Source organism: Manis pentadactyla, chromosome 6, assembly GCF_030020395.1.
Source record: "Manis pentadactyla isolate mManPen7 chromosome 6, mManPen7.hap1, whole genome shotgun sequence".
Lineage (NCBI taxonomy): Eukaryota > Metazoa > Chordata > Mammalia > Pholidota > Manidae > Manis > Manis pentadactyla.
The window spans coordinates 1,192,934-1,214,899 of NC_080024.1; the positions used below are offsets into that span (position 1 = coordinate 1,192,934).

At 55.1% G+C, this 21,966-nt stretch overlaps 1 long non-coding RNA gene across 3 annotated transcripts; it reads right to left on the bottom strand.

The window, feature by feature from the left end:
• Positions 1-5,201: 5,201 nt before the first annotated feature.
• Positions 5,202-20,497, bottom strand: LOC118920415 (uncharacterized). Of its 3 annotated transcripts, XR_008998400.1 has the most exons (4): positions 20,403-20,497; positions 20,219-20,291; positions 19,957-20,030; positions 19,022-19,104 (listed from the first exon to the last, which is right to left on the bottom strand). It is a non-coding gene; the product is annotated as an uncharacterized LOC118920415 (long non-coding RNA). The 3 variants fall into 3 exon arrangements; XR_008998399.1 differs by lacking the exon at positions 19,022-19,104 and adding an exon at positions 5,202-5,803 and having other exon boundaries at positions 20,219-20,473; XR_005027900.2 differs by having other exon boundaries at positions 20,219-20,473.
• Positions 20,498-21,966: the final 1,469 nt, after the last annotated feature.

The window sequence follows — 21,966 nt, forward strand, 5'->3', positions numbered from 1 at the left end:
GTTCTCAGATGTTGGCTGAGACCACAGAGGCAGCCTGGAGGGCCAGACAGACTGAGGTCAGTAACCTCTGGACAGCAGAGGGGACTGGGCACAGCTAGCCCACTGTACCACCACTGCCACCAGGGCACAACTTCCCTGATGCAGAAAACCCTCCTCACTCAGCTGGTGACGTTACCAGGCTCTCATCACTCCCGTTTACAAGAGGTCCTTTGAGAAAGAGCTGTGCCTTTTATTAAAAAATAATACTTGCTCATCATGATTTTTAAAAAGTCACAAATTTGGAAAGTGCAAGAAAAATGGAGAAGGGATGCACTGACCTCTCACAGGCCAGAGAGACGAGCTCACTGCCTTTCAAATCTTTGCACTGAATATATGGAGATGGGATTTTTTCAAGGATGGGGTTGTGTTTTATCCCATCTTTTCTGCCAATTAATGTTTGCATTTGTGCTTGGAAATTATCTTGGATAATTTTCTATGTTGATAAATGTAGATGCAACTCATATACATGTAATATATAAAAAATATATAATTGATGTAATATATAAATATATTATGTGTGTGTATTTGCATATACACACAACATAGATATATGCAAACACATATCATGTATTTCCATCTGTTTTAATGGCTGCATTGAATTATGAATGTGTAGTGGTTTACTTAACCAATTTCATTTTGATGGACACTTGGCTTGGTTTTATTTATTCAGAATCAAAAATAATGCTACAATGAGCATCTTTGTATTCTTGTGTGAGGGTTTGTATGGATAAATTCTGGAGGTGGCATTGCTGGGTCAAAAGCCTGCATAATTAAAGCTTGATAGGCATCTTCATGTTGTGTCTTCATCAGTGGCCCACGAGCACTTGGGGCCTCTTGCCCTGCAGGGATCAGAGGACGCGGATCTTTGTCATACAGACCAATCTTGGGGGCAGGAAACGCCTACCCCTTACTTCAATGAGAGTTGTTAAAATTATGAGTGAGACAAAAATGTCTGCATATGTTTGCTGACTGTTTTATGGCTAAAGAAGTAAATAAAATGCTTGCTACCTCACAGAAATTAATTTCAGATGGATGAAAGATCTGTATATTAAAAGCTCATAAAAGTGATGCTTTGTAACATCACAGCAGGAGGGAAAGCCCTCCTAGCACACCTTGAGGCCAGAGCCTTCATGGAAGACACAAATTCGACTGCATTTTTTAAGTCACTAAGGTAAAGGACACCACGAAGAAGGTGGAAGGGAACCAGCAAAATGGGAAAATGGGAAAACACAAAATACAAACTAATATAAACCTACAAGTTTAGAAGGAAAATATTAAAAATCACCTCTAGATATAGAGGTGAAGGGCATAAGCATCACGGGTGGGATAAAGTAGCCCCCGTGCCCCTCCTTCCAGGGGCCCCGGGACAAAAGCCACCCAAGCAGGAGAGGGCCAACAGGAAAGTGGGCACCGCAGACCTGGCTTGGAGGACCCCTGGGGTTACGGGCATCCTGGGGGGCTGCTCTGGAGGGAGGCTGGGAGGATGGCGGCTCCAGGAAGAGTGTGACGCAGAAGCAAAGCGTCTCCCATGTGTCCCCACGGGGGGTGCAAAGGCTGGTCAGAGCTGAGGAGGCTCTGGTCTGGGAGCCAGAAAAGCACAGAAAACTAAGCAACAGAGCAGACTCCGGCAGGCAGGCTCAGCGGCGAGGAGGATTCAGCCCTGATGGGGCGCACTCGCTGAGCGCGGAGGCGATTCCTGGTGGGACACGGCTCCACGGAGTGGGGGGGCCTGGCGTGTGGGAAGGAGGGCGGGACGAGGTGGCCAGACCTCCAGCCTCCAGAATGACAAGGTGCCAGGCCACGCTTGAGGTCAGAGCTGCCGGCACTGGGTCATGGGCAGGGCTGGGCGGGGGCAGCTGGGGGTAGGCAGGGGTGGGGAGGCCTGGGCAGAGGGCTGTTTCCTGCCACAGGCTGTGTTTCCCTGGGTCTTGCCTCCCCCGGGGTCCCATGCAGCTGGGGGGCCCTGTGTGGGACTGCGGTGTGGATGGGGTGAGGCTGCCAGACACTGGTGTGGTCCCACCACCTCCCCGCTCCCCACCTCGGAGCCAGTGATACCCGTGCGACCAGGGAGGAGATGAGAATGGAGAGGGTGAGAGGGAAGTGGGCCCTCAGGGTATAAAGATTGTCCTCTAAGAAAGAAACAGGAGGAAACAGTTCATTATGTTAACAGCATGAGAAAAAGTGTTTTAGCAGAAGTTCCAGAGGTATTTGGTAATAGTTGACGACCGTATTAGCTATCAACAGCTGCGTAACAAATCACCCCTGACTTAGCAGGTTACAACAGGAGGCATTCATCATGCCACCCGGGCAGCTCAGCAAGTGCCTCTGCACATGGTCTCAGGAGGCTGTTACCGGGCACTGGCCCGGCTGCTTCCCCTCTGCAGGGTGACTTGGGGGGGCGTCTCCTTCCCAGCTCACTCACTGTTGCCTGTGGGCCTCGAGGGCTGTTGGCCGGCTGGGGTTCTTCAGCCTTTCTGGGGACCACAGTGTGGCTGCCGGCTTCCCCCAGAGCAGGAGACCCGAGAGAGTTGCCCAAGCTGGCAGCTGCAGGCCCTCTACCCACCGGCCTAGCAGGGGCGCCCCGTGGCTGCTCGTCAAACCCCCGCACCGGGGCAGCCCCCTCGTCAGGGGACGGGCAGCAGAGAGCGTGGACACACTTTAAAGCTGCCACAGCAGCTGTGGGTGGCCGAGCCTGGGGGAAGCAGGAAATGGGCCCCATCCCCAGCATAGTGTGGGTCACATGTCACGTTACTGGGAACCAGCAGGAAGTCCTGTCCTAAGTGGAACGTGGAGTGAATTATGACGGCAGTTAAGACAAATTCCTGGGAAGTTAATGGAACTTGATTAAATTAGTTATCGTTAATTAAAGTTGTTGCTTAAATGACTTCACTACGGCTTTTGTGGTCACATGTGGATGGGAAATGACACTCTGTTCTGGGGGAAGGCCTAGCCCCCCCTGGTGCCCCTGCTGTGTGGGTTAGGGCCCCACAGCTACCTGGATGTAAAGCCAGGCCTGTCCACTGCTCCCAAAGCTGGCCACCGAGGGTGTGCACCAGTGACCCAGCCCTCCCGACACGGGGCCCACGGTGCAGACTGGGGGTGTGACAGAGGCCCCCGGGTTCAAGCCACACTGTCCATCCAGCTTTGCCAGCCACTGAGCCCACACCCAGATCCTTCTCATGGGTCATTTTGAAGTCTAGGGTGGGAACAGGCAGGAACTCAGAAACCCACGCATTACGGAAGCACTTCGAAGGCCTGTGACTCGAGACAGCACCCACGGTCAGGGCGGCCGTGGGTGCTGCAGAGCGGGCTGCCTGGCCTGGCATTGGGGGTGCTCTGGGACAGATTGTCCTTTGTTGTGGGGAGGACCTGTGTACCCCTGCCCTCTACCCACTGGACCCCAGAACCCTCCCCCCAGTGGGACAAGCACAGGTGGGTCCAGGCACTGCCAAAGGCTGAGGGCCACTGCTTTCCAGGCAGTGAAGTCCGCCTGGTGTGGAAGTGAGCAGAAACTCCTCCAGGCTGAGCCTGGCTCACGGCCGCCTTCCCTGGGTGGCCAAAGGCTGTGATCAGGAAGACATCCACACCGCGACTGGGATTTGATATCAGTGGTAGGGTGTGGGGGTGCCCCGACCTCTCTTGCCTTCAGCATAGGGAGAGTTCTGGGGATGGGAGGCTTGGTGAGGGGCCACTCTGTGCTCACCTCCGTGGTTGGCCAGGCCTGGTGCTGGGCAGGCTGTGGCAGAGGGGGCTTGGCCTAAGGGCTGCAGGGCACGGAGCAGAGAAAGACCCAGAAGCCAGCGGCCCAGATGACCCAGAGAGCAGGCTGAGGCTAAGGGGCCAGCTGGTCATGCTCCGGTCAGTAGTGCGGTGAAGGGGGAGGCCCCCTCATCCATCAGACACTTTAAAGCAGAAAATCAGACAGGATATGAATAACTTCCAAAATTCATCAAATTCATAGGCACATGAAAATCTATCCCACAGAAAAACTCATTTCAAATCCCTTAAATTTTAACTGTCACACTCAGTGAATTTCCAGGAGACTAAACACTGAATGTCAATAGCACTTCTAGTGTGAGCAATCCAATCTTAATTAAATCTGTACCACCCTGAATTACTTTAGCTATGATTTTCCTGCAAAAAGTATTGTGGATAATCTATTCTCTCTTCTTGTTTTAATCAGATTTCACAATTTTCCAGGCGATGTGCTGGTGGAAAGGTTCTGTTTGCTCGGACATAGGGCTGGGGCTTTCCAAGGCCCTCCCCGGCCCAGGAAAGGAAGGCAGGCCATCCCTAACAAGACCCAGTCCGGTCTACAGGTTAGCAAGGGAGCGGTAAGCCAGCGGAGAAGACGGGGCCGCACCTCATGGCAAAGAACACAGAGCAGATCAGTAACACATCGCCAGACAGCCCAACAGGAAAATGGGCAAAACACCTGAACAGACGCTTCCCAAGGGAGAGGTCCAGTGGTTAATACGTGACGAGGGATCTCTCTGGTATCCGACCCCTGGCTGCGGCCCACGCTGGCGCATGACTCAGAGCTGCCCCTCTGCTGGAGAACCACCGGAGGCCAGGCAGAAGCCACCTCAGCCCCAGCGGCCGAGGGCAGTGGTTGGCTGTAGGGAAGGGCGGCCCTCACTGGCCCGAGGTGGAGCCGACTCTGGGATGTGGTTCACACTCCAGGTCCCCCCGTGGGGTCAGGCAGGGTCTGATTACTGCTGAGACCACCTCCTGAAAACCACGAGATTCACAGAAGGCTCTGCTTCCAGGACACCTGCCCTACCACGCACGTAAAAGCAGCATGTCCGTGAGGATGGCCAGTGTCAAAACAACAGAAACAAGTGTTGTGAGGCTGTGGAGAGACTGAGGGACCCTTGTGCACTGCTGGTGGGACATGAAACAGTGCAGCTGCTGGCCGGTGGGTCCCCAAAAGTTAACCATGGAACTGCCATATTATGCAGTATTCCCCTTCTGAATATATACCCCCCAAAAGTGGAGGCAGGGTCTGGAACAAGTACTTGCTCACCGTGCTCACCGCAGCACTAGGCACAACAGCCCAGAGGTGGAAGCAGTTCCGGTGCCCACCGACAGAAGGACGGGTGAGCACGACGTGGCCCGCCCACGCGACGGGGCCACACGGCCTCTGGAAGGGAGGAGATTCTGACCCAGGTGACAGTGGGCGAACCTTGAGGGTGTTATGCTGAGTGGAATGGGCCAGGCAGGGGACACACGCTGTGTGACCCCATGGATCTGAGGCCCCTGGAGTCGCCGGAGCATAGAGACAGAGAGTAGCATGGTAGGGGCCAGGGCTGGGGGGCAGAGAATGGGGAGCCAGTGTTTAAAGAGCACAGAGCTTCAGTTTGGGAGGATGGAGAGGTTCTGGAGGTGTGGGGACGGCTGCCCAACAGCATGAGTGCCCAGGGTGCCCGTCTGCTCTGACGGCAGGTCCCTTGGTCGCAGCACCAGCTCTCGCATCCTTGGCCTGCAGACTGAGCTTCTGGGGTCGCCCCTGATGTCACCTCCGGAGAACGTCCCGGACACGCCAGCCGCCGGGAGTGCCTTGAGTCCACGCCCACACGTTGCTGGCAGGAACCCCGGGGCACAGCTGTCAGGAAGACCATCTCTGTTATGAAGTGGAAAGGCCTAGAATGCCCCCAGGGAACAGACACCAGGCCGCAAACAAACGTAGGAGGATGTTCAATGCCGCATGCTTTATAACAGTGGAAAAGTGGAAATGTCTTGTGTATTTAATACTCCCCTCACCCTGTAATTGAAAAAAATAAGTAAACAAAACCAGTAAGGACATAGAGGACCTGAGCATCGCCACCGAACACGTGACTCAGCTGACATTCTGGGAACCCTCCCCCACAAGCAGCAGCACACGCATTCTTTCCAAGTGCACTTTTGAATCGAGATTAGACCATATGAAGGACTGTAAAGTGAGGCTTTGTGAGTTTAAAAAGATTCAAGGAATACAGAGCATGTTCCCTAACAAAAATGGAGTTAAAATAGAATCCATAGCAGGATATCTGGAAACGTCACAAAAATTTGGGAAAGAGAAAGCACATTTCAATGACCTGTGGTTCAAAGAGGAAATCAGAAAGGAAATAAGAAAATTATTCGAGCTAAATAAAAAACAAAAATACACTGTGTCAAAACTTGTAGGATGCCTCTGTAGCACTAAACGCTCTTTTAGAGGAAGGGCTCACACTGTTGACCTCGGCTTCCGCCTTAAAAGACTAGAAAATGAAGAGGAACTGACCCAATGTTAGTAGCAGAAAGGGGAGAATCACGGTTAGAGTGAAAACCAATGACACAGAAAAAAAAGGAAAAAATCTAGGAAATCCATGAAATCAAAAGCCAGTTCTTGGAGTAGATCGATAAAAGTGATAAATCCCTGGTCAGACTGATGAGAAAAAAAGGGAGAAGACACAAATCATCAATATCAGGAACAAGAAGGTGACATCATGACAGATTCTACAGATATTAAAAAGGAATATTATGAACAACTTTGCGCTAATAAACCTGACACCTTAGATGAAACACACAAATTCCTTGAAATTACCAAAGCTCATGCAAGCAGAAACACGTCTTAATAACCACATATCTATTAAACGAGTTGAATTTGCGGTTAAAAGCCTCCCCATCAATAAAACTCCAGGTCCGATGGATTCACTGATGGGTTCAACCAAACATGAAAGGAAGAAATGAAACCCCCCCCAAAGCTCCTCCAGCACACCAAAGTGTGGGGGGGGGCGCTTCCCAGCACCCAGGAAGCCACGTCCCCTTGCTGCCAAAGCCAGAGACGTTATGGGAAAACTACAGGTCATTGTCTCTTAACCAAACTTTATCCAGGCAGACCCGATGCTATGACAAAAAAGTAATTCAGATGACTAACTGTAGCTTATACCAGGCATGTTAGGTTGGCTTAACATTCGAAAATTAATATTAAACGAAATGTTTTGTATAAGATTCTCTTAGTAGGTGTTAAAAATGCCTGTGACAAAACCCGACACCCATTCTTGATTAAAAAACAGAGCAAAACAAGCAGCCTCTGAGCAAATTACTAATAAAACAAAGTGTCCCAGCCTGGTGGAGGGCACCAATGGGACGCAGACGTCATCTTGAGCAGTGAGGAGCACAGTGAGAGGCCTGTGCTCACCACCGCTGTTCAAGGTCTGGCGGTGCAGTACGTCAGACGAGAAACTAAAGGGTCTAGATTGGGAAAGAACGTAAACTGCGCTTAGGTAACCTGATCGTCCACGTGAGAGCCCCACGTGTGCACAAACAAGTCCCCGGAGCTACCAGTGGAGTCTAGCACAGTTGCAGGGCGCCAGACCAACCTATCAAAATAAACTGTATTTTTATATCCTGGAAACACACAATTGGAAGTTGACATTTAAAGAATAGCATTTACAATAGTACAGAAAATACAAAATATTTAGGAACAAATCTTTCAGGGTACAAAACCTGTGCTCTGAAAACCATGGAAGTGACATTTCAAACTCATGGGCCAGAAGACTCGATGTGGTCGGAACACCAGCTCTTCACACTGTGATGGGTGTTGTCTGTGCATTCCCGATCCAAAGCCCCAGGAGGGTCTCGAGGAAAATAACAAATTGATCCTAACATCCATATGGATTGTAAAGGACCTAGAATAGCCAAAACAACTTTAAAAAGATGGACAAGTTGGAGGACTAATACGATCTGGTTTCAGAACTTATTATAAAGCTACAGTAACCAGGATGGTGTAATACTGGCAAACAGACAGATTCAGTGAAACAGACCCACACATATATGGACAACTGATTTTCCACAAGGTGCAAAGACAATTCAGTGGTGAAAGGAAAGTTTTCAAAAGCGATCCTGGAACAATCGGATAGCCACTTGGAAAAATATCTACACCCAGCAGTGGGGGAGGTGGGAAAGGTTGCAGGGTCACTAGGAGCCCCAGGTAACTTTTAGCAGTGACGGATATGGGCCATGTCTTGATTGTCATGACAGTTTTAGGAGTTACATATGTATTAAAAATGATCAAGTTGTACCCTTTGCTTATGTGCAGTTCACTGTGTCAAAAATTGTCTTAAAGACGTTATGTGGTCAGTCCTCATTTACCCTTTGACCTTCACTCCTACAGCTGACCCTTGCACAGTCCTCCCGACCATGGAGGATGCTTCTGTTTCTTGGCCATGTCCTTGCCCCAGGGCCTTTGCACACGCTGGTTCCTGTGCCTGGAATGCTTTTCTCCAGCACCTGCTTGACTCACTCTCTCACCACCACAGCCCTCAGGTCCTGGCCCACATGTGACCACCCAGAGGCTTTCCCCAACTGCCCTATTTAAAACCAGCCCCCTCCCTCACCCCCAGTGCTTGCACGCATGGACACCCTACGCACTGTGTTTGGTCGCCTGCGCACACTGACCCCAAAGTCCCACAAGAGCAGACGCTTCACCCTTTGGTTTCCTGCTGCATTCCCAAAGCTCGGGTCAGGAATCGTCCCTTTTAAGGCTCTCGCTGCATGTGTGCTGCACAAATGAACAAAACAACTTGGTCGTCCTCAGTCAGGAGGGCTAAGGACGTGCCTTCACTCAGCAGGACATCAGGCAGCTGCTGAGAAGGGGCCAAATGGGTTCACTCACACTGCTGTCCCCTCAGGCTTTACTCTAACAGCCTCTCCTGGGCTCTGCTGCTGGTTCTTAGTGGCCTCCTCCCAAGGAGGCCTCCGGACATCCCACCACAGGCCAGATGCGTCTCCACCTGCAGCTCCCCCTCTGCGCCTGGTCCCCGAGCCCCCGGCCATGCCTCTTCCCCGAGTGATGGAGGAGCGGGCCCCCCCATCACCCCCTCATCCCTCTGCTCCCCAAACCTGATCCATCAGAAATGGAGGAGGTGAGGGGAAGTGGGAAGGGACAAGTTACTATTATTTCCAACCCCACTGATTTTTTTAGAAAATTGAGGCAGGATTTTTTTTTTTATTAAAAATTTTTTTTTATTTGTAAGTAATATGATCAGGAAATAAAAGCAACTTGATTATGGTAAAAAAAAAAAAAAATTGAGGCAGAAAAGTTTAACAAGTCAGAAATTATTCTGGCTTACTTGAGTTTTGAGTCAAACTGAACTCTGAACATTAGGAAGAAGAAGTAAAATATAAAGAAAAAGTTCCCACAATTAGTAAAATCAGTTAAAAATCCATTCCCTTAATTTTTATTTCAACTCCAAGTTGAGTTAGTGCTAAAATGGAACCTTAAGACCTATGTCTCTGCATATAGAAAGATGTCCAGGGTACAGCAGGTAAATCAAGCAGGTCATAAACAAATCTGGAGAGGATTTCAGAGATATCAAGTAAATTACACATATGCAAAAGAGTATGTTGACACCTGTTAACTGGACTTCGCCAGATGGGGTGGGAGGCAGACTGGCACTTTTTTATGTCATACACTTCGGTGAAGTTTGAATATTGCTCCTTAAGCATGTATTTATCCTCACTGAATGATACCTGTGCTTGCATTTGTTTATTTTGGTGGGGGCGGGGCAGGGGATGGACACAAAATGGAGGAAGGAAGCATTTGTCATTATTCTGGGTATTCTAAATATTTCAAGTAGGCTACTTAAGAAGTTAAATAAGAACTAGAAAATTCTTAGTGTTTTTCCCTTCAGTGACTTGGGCTTCCCTTCAGGCTTGGGGATCGGAAGGGAGTAGGCGATGTGCTCTGTCTTCACTTGAAGAAGCCTTTTATTCTGTCCTGTGTGACAAATTCATCAATAATCTGAGAAAATAAAATGTTGGACACAGCTTTGCGATTGGACTGCCGCCTCACCACTGTGGCTTGGAGGTCAAGGGCACGAGGCTCCGCCTCCACCATGGTCGGCTGTGTGATGTGAAGCCTCTTGTTTTTGTGTCTAGCACCTCTTTGTTATTTTGGAATGCTTGAAAATATGTATTGCAGTCATCCCAGTTTCCCCTAAATCTCCCATTTGGTATGCATTCTCTTCCTCCTGGCAAATGCCAGGGGACAAGTGTGTGGATCAAAGTTAAGCTTGGGATCAGAAAGAAAGCCTGTTTTCTCCCCACTGAGAGCCCAGCAGGAAAGAGTGAGGGTGCCAGAGACAGTGGAGGGCACCTCTCTGCGTCTGTGGCAGGAACGCTTCGTTAGTGGAAGCTGCCCCTGGAGGTGCAGCCTGCCCTGGGGAGCAAAGAGCACGAGGCCCAGGCTGTGGGCTGTGCTGTGGCGGGAATTTCTGGAGACCCCATGAACCTAAACACTTCCATGGTGGTGGGGGGTGGCAGCGCCTGAAATCTGCCACAGAAGCCTCCCTGGGCAACAATAAAACACTGTCCCAGAAGGCCTAGAACTCAGCTGCCAGAGCCTGATCAGCCTGTTTCCTGGAGCCGTGGGTGCCCAGGGAGTAGTTTGAAGCCATGGGCACTGCTCCACCATGACACCTGCAGGAACGTGTGTGGCCCGTGTGGGACAGCCGTGGGAACTGCTCGGCACCTTGGGGCCAGCCGGGCTCCATGGGCAGGGCTGGAGGTGGGGCAGGGCGGGCTCACCCTTCCGAGGTTCCCGAGCCTGAAGGAACTCAGGTTTCTGGCCCAGCCCACTGTCTGCCTGTCTTCCTGTTAACGCTCAAAAAACAGTTCAACAGCAATGGTTGGCTCCCCTGTTTGTAAAATGAAGTCAGTCCCCAAGCTGGCACGCTCAGGTTTCTAGCCTCACTTACGGCTGTCCCTGGGACCCCCTGCCCTCAGCTGCTGGTTTGCTGGCAGGTGTCAAATACTACCTGCTCCTGCTGACCGGAAACACCCCTTTACTCAAACCCACCTCCCCGTGTGTCACACACCCTTGCATGATCCCCTTGACTTGGCTGTGCCTGGAGCTGTGGCCTTTGCTCCTAAGCTCACACAGGGTGGCAGAGCTGACGGGGTCACTGCTCCTTTGACTGGGGGCATGGAAGACTCGGGTCTCAGCAGACCGGGGTGAGAGTCTCCCACTGGGCCTTGAAGCAGCCGCCGTGGACCCTTCAGCCACAGGAAATGAATTATGCCAACAACCTACATCAGGTGGGAGGAAATCCTTCCCTAGTCAGGCCTCCAGATGAGAACACAGCCTGGCCGATACCCTGGTGAGACCTGGTGAGACCTGAGCGGAGAACGCAGCTGGGCTGGGGCTGGACCGGCGACCTGCAGGCATGGTGAGTGGGGTCGCCTTGAGCTGCTGCATTTGTGGTGATTCATTAGGCTGCCGAGAAAACCAATGGGAACCACCCACCCATCGGGCTGTTAGTGCTCAGCCCCCCAGGAGCACCCCCCACCATCAGTGTCCCCAGTGCTGGGCACACAGGGGAACTTCAGTGAGGTCCTCACCAACCGACCTGCATGAGGCAGACCCTGGCAGGAGGGCACAGCATGGGGGCGCACAAAGTAATACCCATTTAAGATGCAAAGAGATGGCAGAAGATTCAGCACGGATGATGCCAGCAATAGGAGAATGGCCTCATCATCCTCTGATGAAAGTTTTCATCTGAAAGACAACTCACGTCTGATTCTATGGCCCTCAGACCTCAGAACACCCCCCAGGTCTCCATGAAGGCAAGTGGGGCCGAGCAGCCCAGCGTGGGACGCACAGGACACACGCCTGCCGCGGGTACCCTTTGTGGAGTGATTTAGTATTTCATGCCCAATTAATAGCATAGTTTTCTTTTAATAACCCAAGTGAAGCACCAGTATTTGATTTACACGGCACAAGTAAAGAAATCACTACCCAAAGCCAGGCCAGGAACCAAAAGGCAATTTGATCATAGTTGAGTCTTTCATCTTTTAACCAAAACTAAGTGCATGAAACTATGTGGATAACGGAATCACCTTTTTCATGATTAACTTGGTCATATAAACAGGCTTCTACATCAGGCCTGAAAATCAAATTCTCAATTGACTCGATAATGTTGACTTAATAAAGCAGCAAAATACAGCTCAACTTAATAAACAGCCCTGGAATCACATTGTTAAGCACTTGCCACTTGAGACTAAAGAAAACTAAGCATTCAGCCTCTTCGGAAAATCTAATCTCCCAGCATTTCTACTCGGAGCAGAAAAAGATCCACAGCTCCCAGCAGGCACGGCTCCCAGCAGCGCCTGGCACAGAGGCAGCTTGTCTGGGTGGCTGCCGCCTACGGGCTCCTCAGGGAATCAGAGCTGGATTCCGGGGAGGGTGGAATGTCCTGCACACGAGGCGAGGGTGTGGCTGGGGGTGTCCGGGCTGACCCCGCGGGCCTCTCACCTGCTCGGCGAGTTCAAATCCCAAATCCCAGGTGCCCAGGGCCTCAGGACGCCATATAGGGTCCCACACGGCCAGTGCACTTTTTGAAGTAAAAGAGGGACACTTAATAGTCATGCCAGGGCCACGGACACTCACAGGCTGCCTTGGGAGTCGGGGTGCACGGTCACTATTCCCATGCCGATGAAGGGTATGCATCCCATGTCCTCCCTGTGCCCGCTAGTCACACTGGCTCCTGGCAGGCGCCGGGTTCGAGCTGGAGCAGAGGCGGAGGAAGGCAGAGTGAGCGGAGAATCCCCTACGGTCAGCCCTGGTCCCTGCACTTGCCAGGCGGGGGCCCCCAGGCTGATGCTTCCTTGACCGCAAGACAGAGCCCCGAGTTTCCAGGCCGCCCTGCCAAACACCTGTGTTTACAGGTGGGCATTCCAGGCCAGACGGGAAATGAGGGGGCCTCAGGCCCTGGGACAGTGTCGGTGACCCAGCTCCCAGGCGGGATGACCCAGGTCCTCTGACAGTGAAGCTGGGTGGGCTCGTGACCAGGGAAGCATGCGAGTCTCTCCAGGGTGTGAAGTGACCTAGGAGGTCAGCCACGTTTGAGCCTGGAGGTCATGTGGGGTCACCACCAGCAGGTCTGGTCACAGCCGTGTCCTAAGGCCAGACACCAAGCTCAGGGTGGGGTGGCGGGCCTCAGGAGGAGAGAGAGCAGACACCAGAGAGAGGAGGACGGGGGGCGGGTGGCAGCCTCTGGTAGCCTTCCAGGGCCCCCGGCGGGCTGAGTCCTGCTGCAGATTCCGGCGGCGCTCCAGAGGCTCTGGCTTCCTCCAGCACTGTCCTGGCACCCACGCTCCTCTGAGGGTCTCTCACTCTTGCAGGTAGCACCCAGTTCCTCTTTGTCCTGCCGCAGACTGCTGTTTTTAAGGGGCACACAGCGTGCCAGGCCTCTCTGATCCTCCCACCTGGGTGCAGGTGAAGGCAGGCAGCCTGCCTGAGTCCTGCCACTGACACATGGAGGAGCCAGGACTCCCACTCGGACTCGGGCCATGTGCTCTGGGGAGCCCATGCCCCTCCATGCGTGACTCTGCCCTGCCAGCCCGCCCTTGACAGATCCCAGCAGGGTCAGCTTCCAGGGTGCCCCAGGCCGGACTCTCGGGGCCCCGCCCGCCACGTGGACCACGCCCGGGAGCCCACACTGGGAGAGGCTGTGTCCCGACCTCTGCTGGCTGGTGCGGTCTGAGGTCAAAGCCACACACTGAGAAGGCAGGAGATGCTCCCTGGGATTTAGGGGCACTGGTTCTGAAGCGCTGATTCGAGGCCTCATTGATCTAATGCCCATTGATTCGAGTCCTGGCTTCCTGAAGAGACGTGTACCCGAGACACCCCCTAGTGTGACCTGGCAGGGAGCAGCCCCTTCCACAGGCCCTCCCTCCTGTGGATTTATGGCATCTGCTACCCACAGGCCTGGGGCAGGGACAACAGTTTCACGGTGACAGCATTTGTTGCACTTGGGGCAGCTGGGGGGTCATTCCCTCAAGTCCACACTGCCCATTGGCGGCCCTGGATTGCAGGGCTGAGCTCTAAAATGCATGCCCGGTGCAGAGGGCATCACAGACGGCTCCTGGTGGAGCAGGACGGCTCAGCCAGGGCAACCAAGGCCCCTGGAGTGCCAGGCCAGCCCCTGGCCACAGGTGGGACACAGCAGTCCCTGAAACTGGCCCCTGACCAGCCCTCCATGCCTCCCACCCTGGTGTTGGGGCTCAGCCTGCTTGCTGATCCCACCTGGTGGTCACCACCCTCCTCGTGCCTGCCCAGGGAGCTGCCCAGAGCCCTGTAGCAGACATGGGCTTGGATGAAGGTTGGGTGCAGGCTGTGCCCCAGCCGTGCTCTCAGAACAAGATGAGCAGTGGTGAGGACGGTCCCACAGGAGCCACCCCATCAGGACACCAATGTTGGGTCACTACTGCCACTCTAACCTCTCACTGTTAAACTTGCTGCCATCCCCAAATGTCCCTACAGCCAAAACCATGTGTCCATTCAGCTGTCAGGCCTCCTGAGCCTCCTTCCACCAGGCAGGGCTTCCCGTTGTCCCTTGGCTGTGCTGACCTCTCTCCAGGCCTGCAGGCGGGTCATTTTGTGGCCGCCCCGTGTGGCCTGTGGATGTTCCCCCCTGGACCTCGAATCCAGGTGCCCGCACTGGGGCAGGCATCTCACAGTGGGACCCGGCCTTCCTGCTGTGTCCTGTCCACTGGCACATGGTGCTGGGTGCCTGTCACTGATGGGATTCACCTTGATCGCCTAAGTTGGTGTCCACAGGCTTCTAAACTGTAGTTACTGTGTTACTATGTAACTGTAAAGTGTCATGTAATTAACACACATTTTGAAGAGGTTTTTTGAAACTGTGTGGGCATCCATCCGTCATCAGACTTACCGTGAGCTCACCTGTTCAGGTCCGTGAGGACTCGGTTTCCTGCCTCTCCACGACCCTCACCCACGGCTGCTCACTTGGGTGCCGAGCGCTTCCAGGCTTGGCCGGGTGGCCAGGGCCAGCTGCACCGAGGAGAAGGCTTGAGTCGCCTCTTGAAGAAGAAGCGTCTTCTGGGCCGAGCCCCCCCTCAGCCAGCTCGGAGAATGCTGCACACCTGAGGAGGGGTACAGCCCCTAAGCGCGGGACTCCCCTGGGGACAGGAGGGGCATCGATCTCCCGAGGCTGCTACACACAGGCGGGGGGCTGAGAGCGACCAGAAAACATTCTCCTGCAGTTCTGAGGCCAGAGTCCAAGGCCGAGGTGTTGGAAGGACCCTGCTCCCCCCAGAGGCTCTGGGGGGTGGGTCCTTCCACCTCTTCCACCTTTAGATGGCCCCGGGCATTCTGTGGCACATGGCCACATGTCCCCAACCTGCCTCCATCTCCACATGGACCTCCCTCTGTGTATCCTTGTCTAAAGGTCCTTCTTCTTGAAAGGACAGCAGTCATATTGCATTGGCTCCCCCACATCCCAGTAGCCCCATCTTACCCTGACTAATTACATCTGTAATGACCCTATTCCCAAAATAAAGCCCTGGCCTAGGAGCTGCGGAGCTGGGGCTCCAGCGTATCATGCTGGGGACACCACTCAACCCTAAGCGGGAGGCACTATTTTCTGCCCCATGCTCGACCCTTTGTTCCTGCAGAGGCCTCTGGGGCATGGTCACCCACGGGTCGGGCAGGTGCTTGGCCTGGCAGCACAACGAGGCTCAGCATCCCGCCCCTCTGCACCAGGGCCTGCGCAGCCCCTTACCGTCCAAGGCTGGCCTCCTCCCTTAAAAATCCTGCTGTCCTGACCCCAGGCCCTTTCCTCTGCTGCCCCTTCCCACAGCTGTGCCCAGAAGGTTCTGCCTCTGTGGCTCTGACCTGCAGTGGCCATCTCCGCAGACCCCCTCCTGTCTCTGGCGTCCACTCCCTCTCTGCTCTGCGGCTCTTCCAGGGCCCAGCCTCGGCCCTCACTGGCCCCGCTGACCCCACCCCCAGTCCTGGTTCTGTGCGTGACCACCCGTGACTCACATCAAAACCGCTGCGCACAGCCCTGGGGTGGGCCTGGGCACAGGGTGCTGATGGCAGCCGGGCATGGAACCTCCTGCCATGGGTGCCCCCAGCCCCAGGCCCCCTTCTCCAGCCCTGCCTGGTCACTCCAGGAGGAAAGCCAGTCTCAGGCTTCATTAAGAATGAGGCCATCAGTCACCATGCCACCCGCTAGGCAATTCACCAGAAATCAATTCCCTGAAAGCCAGTTTGTTGAGGCCCAGTGAGCCATCTCTGAACACCACCCACGACCCCCGCAGGAGGCAGGACACCTGTCACAGGAGGACAAAGAGCAGCAAGGAGCTCAGGAGGGGGCTGCACACGGCACGTGGGTGGGAAGCAGCTCTGTTCTCCTGAGCTGGGGCTGGGGGCTGGCTCGCGGGGCAGTGCCCGGGTCCCTCTGCATGGGACAGTGGGGCCCTTGGCTTGTTCTGTGCCCGAGGACAGGGCCGGGCGACGAGGACACTCTGGCGTCACTACATGGAAGAATCAACTGATGCAGGGGAGGCTGGGCTCTTCTTGAGGGGACAGGTGGGATGGTGTGTGTGTGTGTGTGTGTGTGTGAGCATGCATAGGTATGTATGTAGGTGTGTACATGAGTATTTCTGTGTTCAGGAGCGTGTGTGCGAATATATGCACAAGTGTGTATATGTGCAGTCATGAATTTGAGCATGTGTGTACACGTGGGTTCGTGTGTGTGTGCATTTGCTTGTGTGCAAGTACACACACACTCTAGGCAAGGACAGTGGGGGGCAGGCTGATTCCCTGCAGCACACTTCCAGCCTTGGCCATTGAGGACCCTCCTTTCCCTGCGCACCTGAACCTTGCTCCGGAAGATTCTATCACCTGAGGATACACTGGTGGCTGGTTCCGTGGGTCCTCCCCTGATCCTCCAGAGCCTGCCCGTGTGCTCGGCCCCAAAGGCACGGCTGCTGCAGGCTCGTCCTTCCTGTCAAAGAGGATGAAACGTCCCCTGCCCCGGCTGAGCACACATGCAACGTCTCTGTTGCTCCCCGTGGCCCACGCGCTGAAGTCCTACTTCTGGTGTCCTCGTGGCACCCTGAGGTTCCGTCTCCTAAGAAGCCTAGACTCTGCAGTCACTCCAACGTGAGGGACACCTCGTGTGCCCTGGGGTCAGCGTGCCCACCTCAAGGGGACCCAGAGCGCCAGCCCTGGTGCTCAGGCTGCCCCCCCTTTCCTCCTGCCCGCCCGTGGCCTCGTCCTCACTGTGGTCCATCACTCACTCCACGCTGCCGTGGGCAAGCCAAGCCCGGGCCCATTCCCACAGGGCTGACCTTTTGGGGGCAGACAGTGGCCAACCCCCCTGGAGGAACAGGGTAAACAGAGGCTGAGCAGCGCAGAAGGTGAGGATGAAGACAGACAGCACCTGGCCGCCTGCAGGGGCCGCCTTGGCCAGAGGAGGCAGGTGTGGGCAGCCACCCCGGGCCGGGGGATGGCTGGCAAAGCTGGAGGGTGGCAAGGACGTGTGGCCGCACAACCTGAGGTCACCAGTCGTAACCAGTTTTATTGCCAAGGGACCTGTGCACATTTATCGGTCCTAGCGCCCCAGCAGCCGCGAACAAGCACTGACAGGCAGAAGCACGTATTCACGAGGCGGGAGATGCCACTGCGGCTTCTGCAGACTGGCAGCCGGGCCCTCCCGAGCCAGGGTGCCCCTGAGGTCATGGATGCCCACTGCATGTGAACTGAGCAAAAGACGGCATGACTTCAATAGAAATGCAACATGTGATAAACAATTTCTTACCAAAAAAGTCACAAATTAGACCAAAGTGCTTTACAGCATTTACTACAGACACCATGAAAACTGCCTTCACTGATGCTCTTCCTGTGTGCACTGAGCCTCGGGGTGTTTTCAGGCACAACGGGGCTCCTGGTGCAGATGCACACAGATTCATGTCTCCAAATAACCCCCAGCACGTGCCACCAGCCTCCCCAAGACCCCATGGTGGCTCCGAAACCCCAGTCGGTTTTGGGGTCCTGGGCCATCCACTCACTGACCCCTGGACCAGACACATGGTCAGTTCTGTGCTTGAGAGGCTGGGTGGGTCTGGTGAGCCTGGGAGGCACTGAGGGAGGGGAGAGGCAGGCAGGGCAGAGGTTTGGGGTTCTATCCCAGACCCTCGCGCGTGTAGAGGTTCAGGGTGGGGAAGGGTGTTTGTCAGATTGGTGGAAGGCACCCGGGGAAAGTGAGGTGCCCTCTAGGCTACAGGCTCTGTGCGGGGTTGGGGCAGGAGGGGCAAGAGCCACTGGATTTGGGGAACATTCTGGGGGCCGACTCTGGGACTCGGCATAAGTGCCTCTCCTAAGACACCTGCACTGGGGTCCTCACGGTGGATTATGTGATGTGTGGCCTGACCAATGATCCCCCAGCACCTTGTGCACTGTTTTTCGTCTGCAGCCACCAGGCTGACCGGGCCGATGTGCGGGGTAGGCCAGGTGCGGTGCTGGGATGGCCGTGTGCCCACAGAGCATAGGGGGCCCTGCCTTTGGAGTCCCATGATGAGTTTGCTCTGTGTGTCTGCCCTGCGGACCCAGGCCTCTGCAGTTCTATCCTGCCCTCTCCCAGTGGAGGAGGAAGTGGGTGGCGGGTGTCTAACTGAGCCCCAAGTGCATCAGTCAGAGGCCTGCGGGCTGGGAACCAGGAATGCCGGAGCTGACATTCAGCCCAAGTCCGCAGCCTGAGAAGCAGGGGCCCGGTGACCAAGGGCGGAGCTGGGGGCTGTCCCAGCCAGCAGGGTGCAGATGCTCCCGGGTGCACCTCCCTGCTCTGGGGGCCCCCCGTGGATGGCATGCCGCCCCCACCTGCGTTACTCAGCCCAGCCATGCAAACGCGGATCTCCTCTGAGGCGACATTTGCCTGCTCCCCTCCTCCCTGGCCCAGTCAGGGCTGCACAGAAATGAACCATGACACCTCGTCTGTGGTTGGAGAGGGCTTGCGTTTTGCCAGCCCAGAGGTGGGGATGGAATCCTCCACTGGGAGCGGTTTTCCGGAGCAGCTTCTGGCTGTGTGCGTGCCCAGCCTGCCTCTGCTCCTCCACCCACACTTACTTCCGGTACCAGGCGCCGTGTGGTGCCTTCATAATGGGACGTGACCTCTGGTCCTGGCCCCTTCTGTCGTTGGCCCAGGAGAAGCAGTGTACTGGGGTGGGACTATTCCTCCAAGCTCATCTCTTTCCCAGGACAATGACTGATGCCGTACCTCTGCCCGTAAGTGGCTGTAGACCCCATAAAGTGTCCTGAGCACCCATGCGGGAGGTCCCCTGCACAGTCCCCAAGTCCCACAGCCAGCCCACCATGCCGCTTCAGGCAGCAGAGCAGGCGATAGGCTTGACGGGTTGGCAGTAAAATCATCAGGGTTTGTTTTGTTTTTTTGTTTTCTGCAAAATGCACAAAACCAGGTGACTATGTGAGCAAACGGCTAGGGCCTTCCAGAGCTCTGGAAAAGTCCACACAGTTCTGACCCTGCAGCTGCAGGAATTCAAGTAAGTCTACCTTTGTGGCAATCAATCCTATAAAGCAAAACCATGAATATAAGATATGGTTTAAGATGTTTGCCACATTGTCGCACAGACTCACAAGGTCCCTGAGACACCGGGATGTTCATCACAGTTGCTGATAAACGTGGCTCTGGGCAGAGCAGGGGCCTCAGACTTTCCCAGTTTGGACCCAGGGACATGCGACAGTGGAGACATTTGGGGGGTCCTGACTCCGGTTGCTCCTGGCACCTGAGGGGTGGAGGCCATGCTGCTAGAGGTGCCCCGCTGCCAGGCTGGCCCCCGTGCCAAGGCTGAGAAGCTCCCTGCTAGAGGATGATCGGCTGTTGGAAGGGATGGATAGATCTGATCTAGAGACCTGGCCGTTGTGCTGTGTCATCAGTGAGTCATCAGTGAGGAGTTGCAGTTTGGACAAACGTGTGGGGTCTGAGCCTGTTCACGCAGCACCGAACATCAGCGCACCCTGGGTGGGAGTCGGGGCAGCGGGAGGGTCTGTCCATGCCGGGCTGTTCATGCTGAGGATTTGCTCAGAGGAGGGGAGGGGACGGGGTATCATCTTTTTTCTTTTCTTACTTTAAAAATATTTCTCAATTTGCAGTGTGTGCTCGTTATTCCTCCTGCTTATCTGGGGAGTGGCTGACTTCTCCCTGGGAGCAAAGCGGGAGGTGAGGCTCTGCTCTGGAGGCTGGCGGGCTGCCTGCAGCCGTCCAGGGAGACAGATTTAGCGCATAGTTCAAAGGCACTTCCAGCCCTTTAATTCTGAGATGCCATTCTTGGCCCAGCTGGACACCTGCCCAGCGCCAGCCTCCTGGCCCCACATCACCGTTCATAATACCTGCTTCTTAGATGAACCAGCGAATCCAGGACAACCAGCCAGGAGTGAAACAGGCACGGGCTCTTTCATCAAGCTGTTTGCACCGACACCGGGGAGGGGAGAGACAGAAAGTCGGGGGGAGGCCAGGTGGGCGGCCCGCCAGAGGAAGCGGGCGGCTGGTGCCCAGCTCCCCGCAGACACTCACAGGCACGTGGGGTCTGGAGCCCCGAGGGCGGTGGGCTGGGCGGTGCTGCTCACATGCCTCTGCCAGGCTGAGAAACACGCGAAGCCGCGGTTCCCATAAATCTGGCTTTTATGTGGCAATGAATAGGGGTAAACAATGGATCTATTTCAGGCGCAGGGAACCCGGCCCAGCCTGGGACTCCCTCCCGCAGGCAGGAGCCTCAACAGGCCAGCCCTGAGTCCCGCCCAGCCTCTGCGCCCAGCATACACAGATGCCCTTGGGTTTGGGGAGGGGAGCCACCTTCCCCGGGGATCTGCTGCTGGCGGGACCGCAGGAGGAACTGCTGGTGGTGCCCCAGCCGTAAGCACAGCGCTGAGCCTCGGCCTCGGGTGGTGGTTCCCAGCTGCCCCCTTGACCCTCATACATGGGGCAGCCTCCACCTACTCGTCCGCCCTGCAGAATCCTCAGGGGCAGCGCCTGCTCTGTTGGCCCCCATGGCTTCCCGGCTCTGCCTGTGGTGCTCAGCCTGCCCTACCCGGGGGGGACACGGGGCATGTGGGGAAGCAGGCAATGGGGGTGAGTCGGCCATGTCTACACAGTGGCCCTCCCAAACTCCAGAGGCCAGGGTGGCACAGGGACCCTCCCCACCGCCCAGTCTCCCCACCGGTGGTCAAGTGTCCCTGCCAAGCACATGCTCTCCAGCCTGCTGTCAACCTGCCCTGACCCTCCCCCGCCCCCACCAGGTGAGGACTTCAGGGGGGACAGGTTTTGCGGAGGGCCTCAGCACACACCTGCGCTCCCTCAGCTCCAGCCCGCCTGGCTCCCTGGCCCCTGCTGCCCACCCCACACCCAGAGCTGTGGGGAGAAACGCTGGCGGCTGGCCTCCCACCTCCCTGCCTCACCTCCCGGAAGCACCTGTGTTCAACTCTATTAGCTGTGCGTCTGGGCTTCACCTGGGTGTTTCCAGAGACTAGGTCTACACCTTGCGATGGTTATTTTTTCTTTCTGTGGGGGTTTTAATACACTGATTAAAGGCCATGTCTTGCCAAGAGGACTCAGCCCCGGGCAAGTTCACTATGTATTCAATGAGACCAAAGAAATGACAATGGAACATTCTTGGGGTGAGAGGGTTTATACACAACTTTATTCCCATGGTGGCAGGTTAACCACTAGAATCCCTTCCACTCAGAACGAGTCTGCATGCAGCAAGCTGGTCTCTGCCCCTGGGGCTCTCCACCTGCACAGCCGTCTCAGTCTCTGTTCTCAGTGCTGCCACCCCTCCAGCCTCTCCTCTGCTCTCCTGCAGCCTTGCAGCCGTGCCACCATGTTGCCCAGAGCACTGGGCAGAGCTCTTTACATAGAGTCAATAACGATGTATTGCCCACACGTGTGTAGTGAGCTAGCCGACCAGGGCCAGGTGAGAATCCCGGCCACAGGAACCTTCACTTTATCCACACTGGCCATTAGCTATAAAAGGACCGTATGTTTAGCTCTTAGTGGGTTAGGCTATCTTCTTGAGCCAGTCGTACCCAGTTACAGGTTTCTAGGAACTGGCCCACTTCATGTATGTCTGCAACCTTACTAA